This window comes from Sceloporus occidentalis, unplaced genomic scaffold (genome assembly GCF_023333645.1).
Source record: "Sceloporus occidentalis isolate IW3139 unplaced genomic scaffold, rSceOcc1.0.p SCAF_13, whole genome shotgun sequence".
Lineage (NCBI taxonomy): Eukaryota > Metazoa > Chordata > Lepidosauria > Squamata > Phrynosomatidae > Sceloporus > Sceloporus occidentalis.
In genome coordinates this window covers 67,695-78,481 of record NW_028316993.1, presented here as the reverse complement: position 1 = coordinate 78,481, position 10,787 = coordinate 67,695, and the positions used below count along the sequence as shown (strand labels likewise).

The window sequence follows — 10,787 nt, the reverse complement described above, 5'->3', positions numbered from 1 at the left end:
TTTGATGGACAAGTGTTGGCAAACTGCTAATAAAGCCTTTAAAAGTAATAAGCGGTTTGATCTTTATTGGTGAAATCCATTGCAAAGAAAGCTCTCCACCTTGTGACAAGTCAGAGTAATACACAGATGATGTGATGATGCAGAGAATTATGGAAGATGGCAACTTCTAGGGATGTGTCCACACTTCAGAAATGAAGCAATTTGACCGGCATGACCCTATTGCACAGAATCCTGGGATTTGTAGTTTGCTGAGCTGCCAGAGCTCTCTGAGAGACCAGGCTGAATAGCTCACCAAACAATGGATTCCAGATTTGTATAGAATAAAGCCACAGACAGTCAATGTGGGGTCAAACTGCCTTATTTCTGAAGCATGAATACAGCTCTGGGTTTAAGTCCACCTTTGAAAGAAGCTATCCATTGTTATTGATCCCTGTCCACAAACTACAATGACTCAGACAGCTCTTTTAATGTTCATATTTAATGTTCATTTCCAACTCACCTTCTGGGGAAGCACATTAGCTGAAGGAAATGCACTCACGGTGAATGACAAAGAAGCCACCAGCATCCATTATTTAAATGCAGTCTGCCATCCTTGTTAACTCTTATTTTTCAGACAGCAGAAGCTAAAGAGACACTGTTAATCCTGTTTTATGCATTTCTTTCTGCAGCCATGCCATTTCAAAAATTGGTGTCGTTTCTTTTTGGGCAACGAGAGTAATGAAAAGATTACTACTTATGGTCTCTCCATTGTCAGGTGATGAATTCTCTCCCAGCTATACCCCTTTTCCTTACTCCCTCAACTTTCTTTCCCATGAAGATGCCACCTTAAAAGTAGAGAGTCGTCAGAAGGAATAAAAAAAACACATGTCCAGAAAGTGGTGATCAAAAATTCAACCTCAAATGAAAAAGAAAATCATTAAGTCTGGGTGACAAGTAGCAAAAGCAGCAGCCACCTCTCAAGTATAAGCTCTCTTCTTTCTGATCTTGGTCTAGCAACCAGCTTCCAATGGAGCTTCCATGAATTACATCTGCGATACAGGCATGAATAGGAAAGGCTTTTCCGTTGTTTGACTCCTGCTTGCTTTCTCTCTCTCTCCAGCTAGTAAAGGTATCCAGGCAAAAGAAAGAGGAGGATAAAGAAAGGAGGAGCATCTGTTGGTGAGAAGGAGGGGAGAGAAAAGAATGGAAGTAATAATTGGACAGTTATTTAAAAGGAATGTGCGAATCCACTCTCCCTCCTCTTCTCCCTTTCTCCCCCTCCTCTTTTTGTATGCAAAGCCTCATATTTCCACAGGTTAGGTAGAAAGAGAGAATAGATTCTCTTCTCAGAGCAAATACTGTACAAAAGGGAAAAGCCAACGAACCAGGCAAAACCCAAAGGAGCAGTGTGATTCATGCACAGCAGCCTAGTTCAGGATTCTGTAATACATTTGTAATACCTTGGTTAGCATCTCTGCAAAGGTTCCACAGAAGCCTTCTTCAAGCTGAATGGTACAAGATTTAAGGGACCTGGGAGAGGCAGCAAAGTCCAAAAACCTGGTCAGAGGTAATGGCCATTATTTCTGCAAATGGACTGACTTCCAAGATGGGAGTTGCAGAATCTCAGTGGAGAAAAGAAGTGGATACAGGGTCACACAGTTGCTTTGGCACATCCCCATTCCCCACCCTTCATTTTTCAATAGTTTCAAGATCAAACTATTTTAACAACAACAGCAACAACAACAATGCCAGTACTTTCTTCTATTGCTTCCAGAGGGGAGTATGCAGCCCACAAGGTGTATTTTCCCCATCTCTTTCTTAAAGTACATATTTGCATAGCTCTTCACTTGGTAGACAAAGAAGACTAGACCCTGAGATCTGTCGATTGCATTAGTCAAGGTACTCCAGCCCTTGTATTGGATTAGAGCTGAATGGTGACAGAAGGAGGCCTGGCTCTATGACAATTGAGGTGACTGTTATGAATTTGAAGATATAGCAATGTTAGTATGTAGAATCAGTATGCGGAGAGGTCTTGTAGCACCTTTGAGACTAACTAAAGAAAGAAGTTGGCAGCATGAGCTTTCATAGACCTTCATCTACTTCCTCAGATGCATTTGCTCAAGAAGTAGACTTAAGCCTATGAAAGCGTATACTGACAACTTCTTTCTTTGCTTAGTCTCAAAGATGCTACAAGATCTCTCTACATATTGTTATTAATTCTGTTATCATATACAATTTCTTTGCACTTTCTTTCTGGACCCTCATGGGGTCATTGGATGAAGACATGGGAGAAAGCCTTCTTGGTAGCTGCTCCTCAAAAATGGAGCACCCACTCAGTAGATGAATAGTTGTCTCCCTCTCAGCTCCCTCTTTGGGGGTGTGTTCTTGTGTGCTTTCAAGTCATTTCAACCCTAAGATATCATGGGGTTTCCTTGGTATATTTCTTCAGTTTGCCATTGCCATCCTTGCGGCTGAGAGCATGTGGCTTGCCCAAGGTCACCTACTGGATTTATATGTTTGAACCAGGATTCAGACCTTGGTCTCCAAAGGATTCAGACCTTGGTCTCCAAAGTCTTAGTCCAATGCTCAGACACCTAAACCACGCGTCTATATGGCCCAAATAAAACAGTCTGACCTAGTGATGTTTGGGACAATTGGGACCAAATACAGGCCTTTTCATTGCCTCAGGACTTTAATCCTGAAATGACTTCATTTAGAATGGCTTAGGAACTCAGGGATAAAAGGACAAATGCTTGAAACCCAGCACTACAACTCTTAGAATTCCCTAAGAGGCATGGCCACTGGTCATGCTGAGAAGGAAACCTGCGAAACTGTAGCCCCAGAAATAACACTTTCAGGTTCTGGACACAACAGAGAATAGGTTTTTTAAAGTTAAGTTCCACCCCTTCTGCGGAAGAGTTTGTTTTGTGTTATGAAACACTCACACTGGCTCAAACAGAAGCAGACTTTGCTGGACTGAAGATTTTTTAGTACAGATCAGCACCCAGATCAAGATGACCTCTAGAAACATGGAGAACCCACTGGTCATCAGTGTTCTTGTCACCTTCATAGCTGCAGGTCAGTAAATGAATCTAAAGGGCATTATTATTACATTATTATTATTATTATATTGCAAACTGAATCGCTTCGAGCCTTTTATTGTCCCAGGCCATAGATGACAACCTGCCACAGACTCATCAGACTTAGTTAACAAATAAATGGAATACTGAATTTAGTGGTTAGGTACCTCTACTTATGGTGATCCTCTCTCATCTTTTCTTCTCAAGATTTGTTTAGGGAAGTTTAGGGAAGGTTTTCCACTCCAATCTCTGAGAGAGGAAAAACAGTATGACTTGCCTACAGTTACTTACTGGGAAAATTTAATATTGGGAAACTTCCATGGCTGAGCAGGAATTTGAACCTTGGCACAACAAATGTGAGCACTGGACTTGGCGCAACAGTCCTAGTGTCAATAACCTATTTCCACATTTAAGCAACAAGTGGAGAGGGGAGAGAACAGAGGAAAGGAAGGCAATAAGGATGAAACTACAGTCACTGGAATCTAGGGAACATTAGATAGCAAGTGGGAAAGTGAGTAGTTAGTGCTGGGACTGTTTCCATCACTTGGAATAGATCTGGGATGTTCCTGATAGGCACCGCAATTCCTAAAAGCTGTCACAAAACATGTTGGCTAGAAAACAGAAGTGAAGGCCCTTCTTCCAGGCCAATGACTGCTGGTGCTAAAGAACTCTTAACAACTCTTACTGATCATCAGCAAGCAATGTGCTTTGTACTTTTATTACACTTCACAACCCCTCTCCCTATGTATAAATGTTTCTCTGGTTGGGCTATACTCTCTACATCTGTCCAGTCCATGAAGGTCAAATCAGTTTTTGCTCCTGAGGGAGCCCACAGCAGACAAACTGCATGGGCTCCCACCGCACCTAAAAGAACCCAGAGAAACAGGGGTCTTTTTGGTGCACGCGGGCACCACCATCAGTGCACCCTTAGTGCACTGTGGCACGTCTATGATGCAAGCTCAGTGCCCTGACGTACGGACGCAGCAGTGCACTTTCATCATCATGGCGGTCCCCGTGGGGATGGGCGTCCATAAGGAGTAGGGTTCAGGAGCATGCAGTTGATGCGCACTCCCAAACCCTAGAATTGGTGCCGGCACGCCACCTCCCACCCACCTGTCTCGGGCCTAAGTCAGATTTTCCTATCCTGCCAATTTTTCAAAAGATGTTTAAGTACATTAAATTGCACTTAACCGTTTAAATCATGTGGCCTTTCTTTCTTTCTTTCTTTCTTTCTTTCTTTCTTTCTCTAAACCAGTTTGAAACCAAATTTAGTGCAGGGTAAGGTGTATAATTCTTTCAAATCAACTATCAAAGTAACATCAAAGAAAGAAAAGGGGGAGGAAGGACAGGGTGCTAATCTGCGCCATCTTGATTTTATAGGGGCCTCTCTGGAGTGCGAGATTTGTCAGGGCATTGGACACAGTTGTGTGGGGCACATGGAAACTTGCGCTCCTGCATTGGACCGATGTGGCATTCTTCTGGGAGAGATTGAGCTAGGTAAGTGCTCCATGCGAACAGCCAGGCCTGCCCCACCCTGAGACAACAGGGTATGCCCCATCTTGCTTGGCCAGCTATGCCCCCATCTCACTTGCCATCCTCCTCCCACATTGTGGTGGTGGCAGAGCTGAGCTACCACTTGTTCTGGAGTTAGATTGGAAGAAAACCTCAGAGTGCTCTTCTGCTCTTGACCCACCACACTGCTGAGATCCTACTTCTAGGCTGCCTGCATATGCATATCTTAAATCTCTACATGTAACAACCTGTAGGGAAAAACTGCTCAATTACGCATTCTATGTACACTCTTTTCTCCATATGAGGGCATTAGGCCATTATTGGAATTTCCTCCACTAATGTGTTGTTATGTATATCCAAGTGTTTAGATGGGATCTCTTTTCCTGTAGTTTGAACCCATTGCTCTGTGTCCAAAGTCTCTGGAACAAGCTTGTTTTCTGCTGCAGCAGAGTCTAGGAAAGAGAGCAATGGATTCAGATTACCCTGCACTGAAAATCAGTCCAACCCAAACATTAGGAAGAACTTCCTGATGGTAAGAGCTGTTTGACAGCAGATTATGTTGCCTTGGAATGTGGCGGAATCTCCTTCTTTGGATGTTTTTAAACAGAGGCTGGATGGCCATCTGTTAAGAGTGCTTTGATTTTGTCTTCCTGCATGCATGGCAGAGGTTGGAATGGATGGTCCTTGGGGTCTCTTCCGACTCTCTAAGTCATTTCTGACTTATGAAGACAATAAGGCAATCCTATCATAGAGTTTTCTCGGTTCAGACAAGGTTTGTTATTGCCTTCTCCAGAGAGTATGGCTTGCCCAAGCTCACCCAGTGGGCTTCTATGGCTGAGTAAAGATTTGAACCGAAGTCCTCTAGAGTTCTGATCCAACACTCAATCCACAAAACCATGCTGGCTCCTTTCCTGCTTGCCTCTACTTTACTCACAGGGCCTCTTTAGCTTTCCTTGGTTGTTCAACAAGCAGTTAAGGACGACAACTCCCCAAACCCCTTGGCCTTCATGGCTTGCTACAGTTAATAAATTTCTCCACAATCAGGATGGAAAGAATTTGAGCAGTGGCATCACTGTGGTCATCTGGTGCAGGGGAAGGGGTCAGTGAAGGGGGCACACTGCTCTGCCACCCTCCATCCCTCCCCCACTCTAATGGCTTGCTTGCGTGCCCCAAGACAGCCCCCCACTGTCTGGCAAGACTGTTGCTGGTGGGGCGGGTTTGCTACAGGCTCTGGATGAATGTTTTGGGTTCTGGTGTGGTTGCTCAGGGGAGCAGCAGTGCCAGACACCAAATGAAAGGCATATGATGTTTCCATAAGATGCCAAGACATACAGAATCATAAAATCATAGAGTTGGAAGAGACCACAAGGGCCATCCAGTCCAACTCCCTGCCATGCAGGAACTCTCAGTCAAAGCATCCCTGACAGATGGCCATCCAGCCTCTGTTTAAAGACCTCCAAGGAGAGAGAGTCCATATGGTTAGCACATTCACCTTTCTTTCCCATGACTTGTCTCCTTTCTAATGTCTACAGGCTTTTTGATGATGACCATTCACAAAATGTGCATTGCATCTACTTCCTGTGAGGCCTATACAGACACAGTTATCAACATGGGCAAATCAGGAAGACTCATGAACCGACTTTTTTGCTGTGTGGGAGATGAATGCAGGAGGATCAACCCAATCTGTATGTCACTGTTCTGCTCCCTTTTCCTTCATTTATTTATCAATTAGGTACATTTATATAGCCTACCTTTCTTCTGCTGAATTCAAAACCCGTTATAGATTCTTCATCTCCCCATTTTATCCAACCTGGAAGGTTGATCCATTTGAGATCCATAACACGCTGCAGAAATAATTCAGTCTGAGACCGCTTGAACTGCCCTGGCTCAATGCTAGGGAATTCTGGGAACTGTAGTTTTGTGATAGATTTATCCTTCTCTGTCAGTGAGATCTGATTATTATTATTATTTTCTTACATCCCGCCTTTCTTGCAATATAGGAGCTCAAGGTAGCGTATGAAACTCATAGAACTGTGCAGTGCAGATTAGGGATGGAAATCCTCAGCTTTTTATGCATTTTTCATCCAGTATTCGCACATCACAAAGTTTTATGATACTGAGCCAAAATGCATGCACATGTGTGGGTGCGTGGGTGCATGAAAATCGTGTTTGTTTGTTGTTTAAATCTAAAACAAACAAACAAAAACAAAAAACACTGTCTCTGGAAACACATATGACTTTCTATGCAATGTTTTGGTACAAAAACCCACCAGTTTTACACAAAAAAACTAACACGTTTTTCCAGAAACAGTGGGGATTATAGTACAATTTTGGCTCCCAAACATATTTTTTGTGCAAAAAAGAGTACTTCAATTTGAAATGGTCTGGAGACTTATTCAATAAAGAAGTATTGTATTGTATTGTATTGTACTGTATTGTATTGAACTGACTACTTCAAGATGGTGTGGGGGTTGTACGAAGCTGGTGGGTTTGCACAAACCCCCAACGTGTAGCTCTTTTTAAAGCTGAAATTTTATTTGTTTTAGTATGAATAGTCCAATTTACAATCAAAATAATGTAATGTATTCTGGGAGCCAGCGGTTTCAGCGCGGCTAAAACAGGAGGAGTGGAGCAAACGCTCTCTCCTCCTTGCACCTTGATGTCACAACCAGAAGTTTCCATGCAAATGGTTAACTTCAACTCTAACGTCAGTAAAACCACCAATGCATGATGAGATGGTGACCTGTTCAGACAGGAACAAACAACTGGTATCTCTGAGTTTTCTTTGTAATCTTCTTGACAGTATTCTTCTTCTTCTTCTCCTATCCCAAATCTATGCAGGGACCCACATGGATACAACCCCCAATGGGATGGTATGCCCAGCCTGTTTTCAAGTGAATGAGTTTGAATGTAAAAAGGAGGAAGAGCTGCAATGTACTGGAAACCAAGATAATTGCCTTCTTGTGACTGGAACAGCCACTAGAGGTAACTAAACCCATAGACGACTACAGAATCAAACCTATCCACATGTCTAGTATAGCAATGTTCTTCTAGTTCCAACTGGTAAGTCTACACTGCAAAAGCCAAACTTCAGGGGAGAAGAACTGAAGGGACCAAATGTAACCATTTCAGGTTAGTGACTGGGAGTCTGTTAGTAGAAGGAGCACACCAGTTTATTTAGACAAACACAGTGCAGAGTAGACTCTGGCGCACATGCTCAGAGTCTGATGGCTGTGTGTTATTTGTGTTGTGTGCCTTCAAGTTGTTTCCAAACCTAAGGCAAACCTATCACTAATACAATTGCCCTTCAAGGTCTCTTCCCATGGTAAGTGATGAAGGTCTGTTCTTCAGCAGATGGATGTTTCCACCCTGTTTATAGCAATGATTTCTGGTGCAAGGAGTCCTTCCCTGATCCATTTAACAGCAGATTTAGCAGCTTCATAGTTGCCAGGGGTTTAGATAGACCCCCTAAAAAGAAAAAAATCTGCACATGTAACTTCAAGTTATGAGCATGTATTATCCAAAAGGATTTCAATTGCTGAAATTTGATATTATGAAGCCAAGCTGGAAGGTCCCTATGCTCAGTTACTGGGTTTCCTGAACAGAATCAGAAGAGAAAGGGTACTTGCAGAAAGGCATGACTGTTCTTCTTATGTTGTCGATGTGATGTTGTCCACATCCCTATCATCTCCTATCGAACTTTTCTTTGCAGGAGGACAAGTTATTCCAATGACCGTGAAGGGCTGTACAAACAATGCTGAGTGTCGCCAATTGCGTGATCATTCGGATACTGTTTCTGGAATCAATGTAATTCTGTCATACAGTTGCTTCCCAGCCTCTGGCAAAGGTGGCGCATGGGTCTCCAAAGCCACCAGGAACATTTCAGATTCATATGGTATTTTTCTTTCAATGCTTGCTGGGCTCTTCCTTGTAAAATTCTTCCTCTGAATCCACCCAACCAATAACAGAGATTCAGGTATGCTCTATTCATTTCCTCCTTGCCACTTGTGTGGGACTCTTGAACCACATATAGCGGGCCCTCCACATTCTCTGGAGTTAGGGGTGAAGGATACCAGTTAAAGTGGGGGGAAACTCCACAAACATCTGCTGGAAGTCTACTATAGGATCACACTTGATGATCTACAAATGCCTAGAGACGTGTTCTCTCTAGAAATCTCTAGGCCCTCCATTGTGACTTCCAATGGCAGTTGCTTATAGCTGGGCAGCTGTGTACAACATGCCCCTTTGTGTGCCCCACCGCCATGCCAAGCCGCTTGCTCTGAGGTGAGAATGAGGCACCCAGCCGTGTGATCAATGCCAGGAGTATCATTCTGACTTCAGAACAAGCAATATGTGGTGATAGTGGGTGACTAAGTGGGATACACATGTACTGGGAGGAAGGCAGAGTAGTAGTAGTAATAATAATAATAATAATAATAATAATAATGGCTTCTTGGTGTCACAATGGATGGGCCCTAGTAATGAGGGTTCAGGGTATCTCTGGGGCCACAATACTCTAGGCTGCTCCCAGAGTATTGTGGCTACAATGGGATTTGGGTAAAAATGTCAAACACTATTTATATGTAGCATGTGAGCTATATGGATGTGGCTAAACCTCTAACTGGACTTGTTTCCATCTTTTTATAGTTGGTAAGATTCAAGCTAAGAAGTTGTGTTCATTCTGACCAAGACTAGTGGATGAAAACTACAGTGGAAACCTTTCAAGTTGTTGCAACTTCTTGCATTTAGCAACATTTTATTAGTCACTCTGTACCCTGTACATTGTGGATTTTTCTTTGTGTATGTACTCTGATAATTGCTATTGCATAAAAGGGTGAAAGAATGAGACTGAAATCAAACAATGGTTACAGAAGCCTAGGCTGGCCCTATCATTTGAGATGGCAAGACACCCACCAGGAAGCATATTTTGGATGTCAAGAAGCTGTTGTAGTAACAGGCCAGCTCTGCAAGATTGTTTTGCAGCTCCTGACCATTCCATCTCCCCCAGAGACTGAGAAAGAAAGGTTAATTACCAGCAGACGAAATAGTACCAACGCCTCTAAAGATCCCAACCTCAGATATGTCAATATACTACAACTGTTCTCCAAAACAAAGAACAATCTCTTCCTCCTTGCATCTTCTGTTGTGCAAAACAAAGCAACCTTTGCATTTCTTTCCATCTAATGTTGTGTTTATTTTTGAGTTTTAATATTTTATTAGGTTTATGAAAGAAAATAAAACATGACACAATTATCCATTACACCACCGTACATTACAGTCCAAAACACTACAGTAAACCCACACCATACACAGGCATCTCTTCCACAGCTTTCAGCATATGCTGAAGCCGTGGTGCAATGTTAATAACGGTATGTGCACCTGTCAGAACTCCAAAGACAATTGCCATTCAATGTTCACAGTTCCTATAATATTATAGTTCCTGTTCACTTGTTAGCAATTGCTTTAGTTTTAGTTCTGTCTGCTAGAGAAGGTTGGGGGGAAGGGCATTGCTTTAGATGCTAGTTTCTGCTTTAGATGCTTCTGCTGGGCGATAGTGATGCTGTAGAATGGAATGTAATGTTTAATTAGTTAGAGACATCTGTGAGGCTTGTTCAAGGTCAGTTACTAGCTTCACAGGCTGGTCTGGCCTGGGAAGCTGGAGAAAGGAGGGGTACAGCCCACAGAAAGATTAGGTGGGGGCTGAGTGGTTTTAACCTACTGTTTGAGGCTTGTGTTTCAGTTTCTGCAAAGAAGTCTGTCTGGCTACATCCCTTGTATTCCAATAAACTTCACTGCTTTCTAAGCAAGTTGTTGTGTGGATTCTTGGGGAAGTGCTGAGTCTTACAGTTTGCAGAAACTCCTGTAAACATCCTGATGGACGTAACCGTGCAGGTTGAGGACACCGACATCGAGCCTGATGCGGTGGTGAACCCAGAGGAGCTCGAGACTGAGGACGGTGCCGAGGAGCGCAAGGGAGCGAGGCCCAAGGCAGGGCCCAGCTCAGAGGACCAGCCGGAGGACTGGTGGTTCCTGCCAACGGGGCCCGGGAAGCAACGGCGCCGAGTAGGCAGGCTGACTGCTTGGGACCAAGCCTTAGGTGAGGCAATGCTGCAGAGTCCCGGGCCAGAGAACCTGTCCGAAGAGGTGGCTGGTGTCAAGGACGACCTTCGAGAACTGAAGGCTATGGTGGTCACCTTGATGCCCAAGACCGGGAAG

At 43.5% G+C, this 10,787-nt stretch overlaps 1 long non-coding RNA gene across 1 annotated transcript; it reads left to right on the top strand.

Moving 5' to 3' along the window:
* The first annotated feature begins 7,454 nt into the window (after positions 1-7,454).
* On the top strand, positions 7,455-10,361 carry LOC149304443 (uncharacterized). The gene is made up of 3 exons (XR_016271866.1): positions 7,455-7,556; positions 8,284-8,547; positions 9,219-10,361. It is a non-coding gene; the product is annotated as an uncharacterized LOC149304443 (long non-coding RNA).
* The last annotated feature ends 426 nt before the right edge of the window (positions 10,362-10,787 follow it).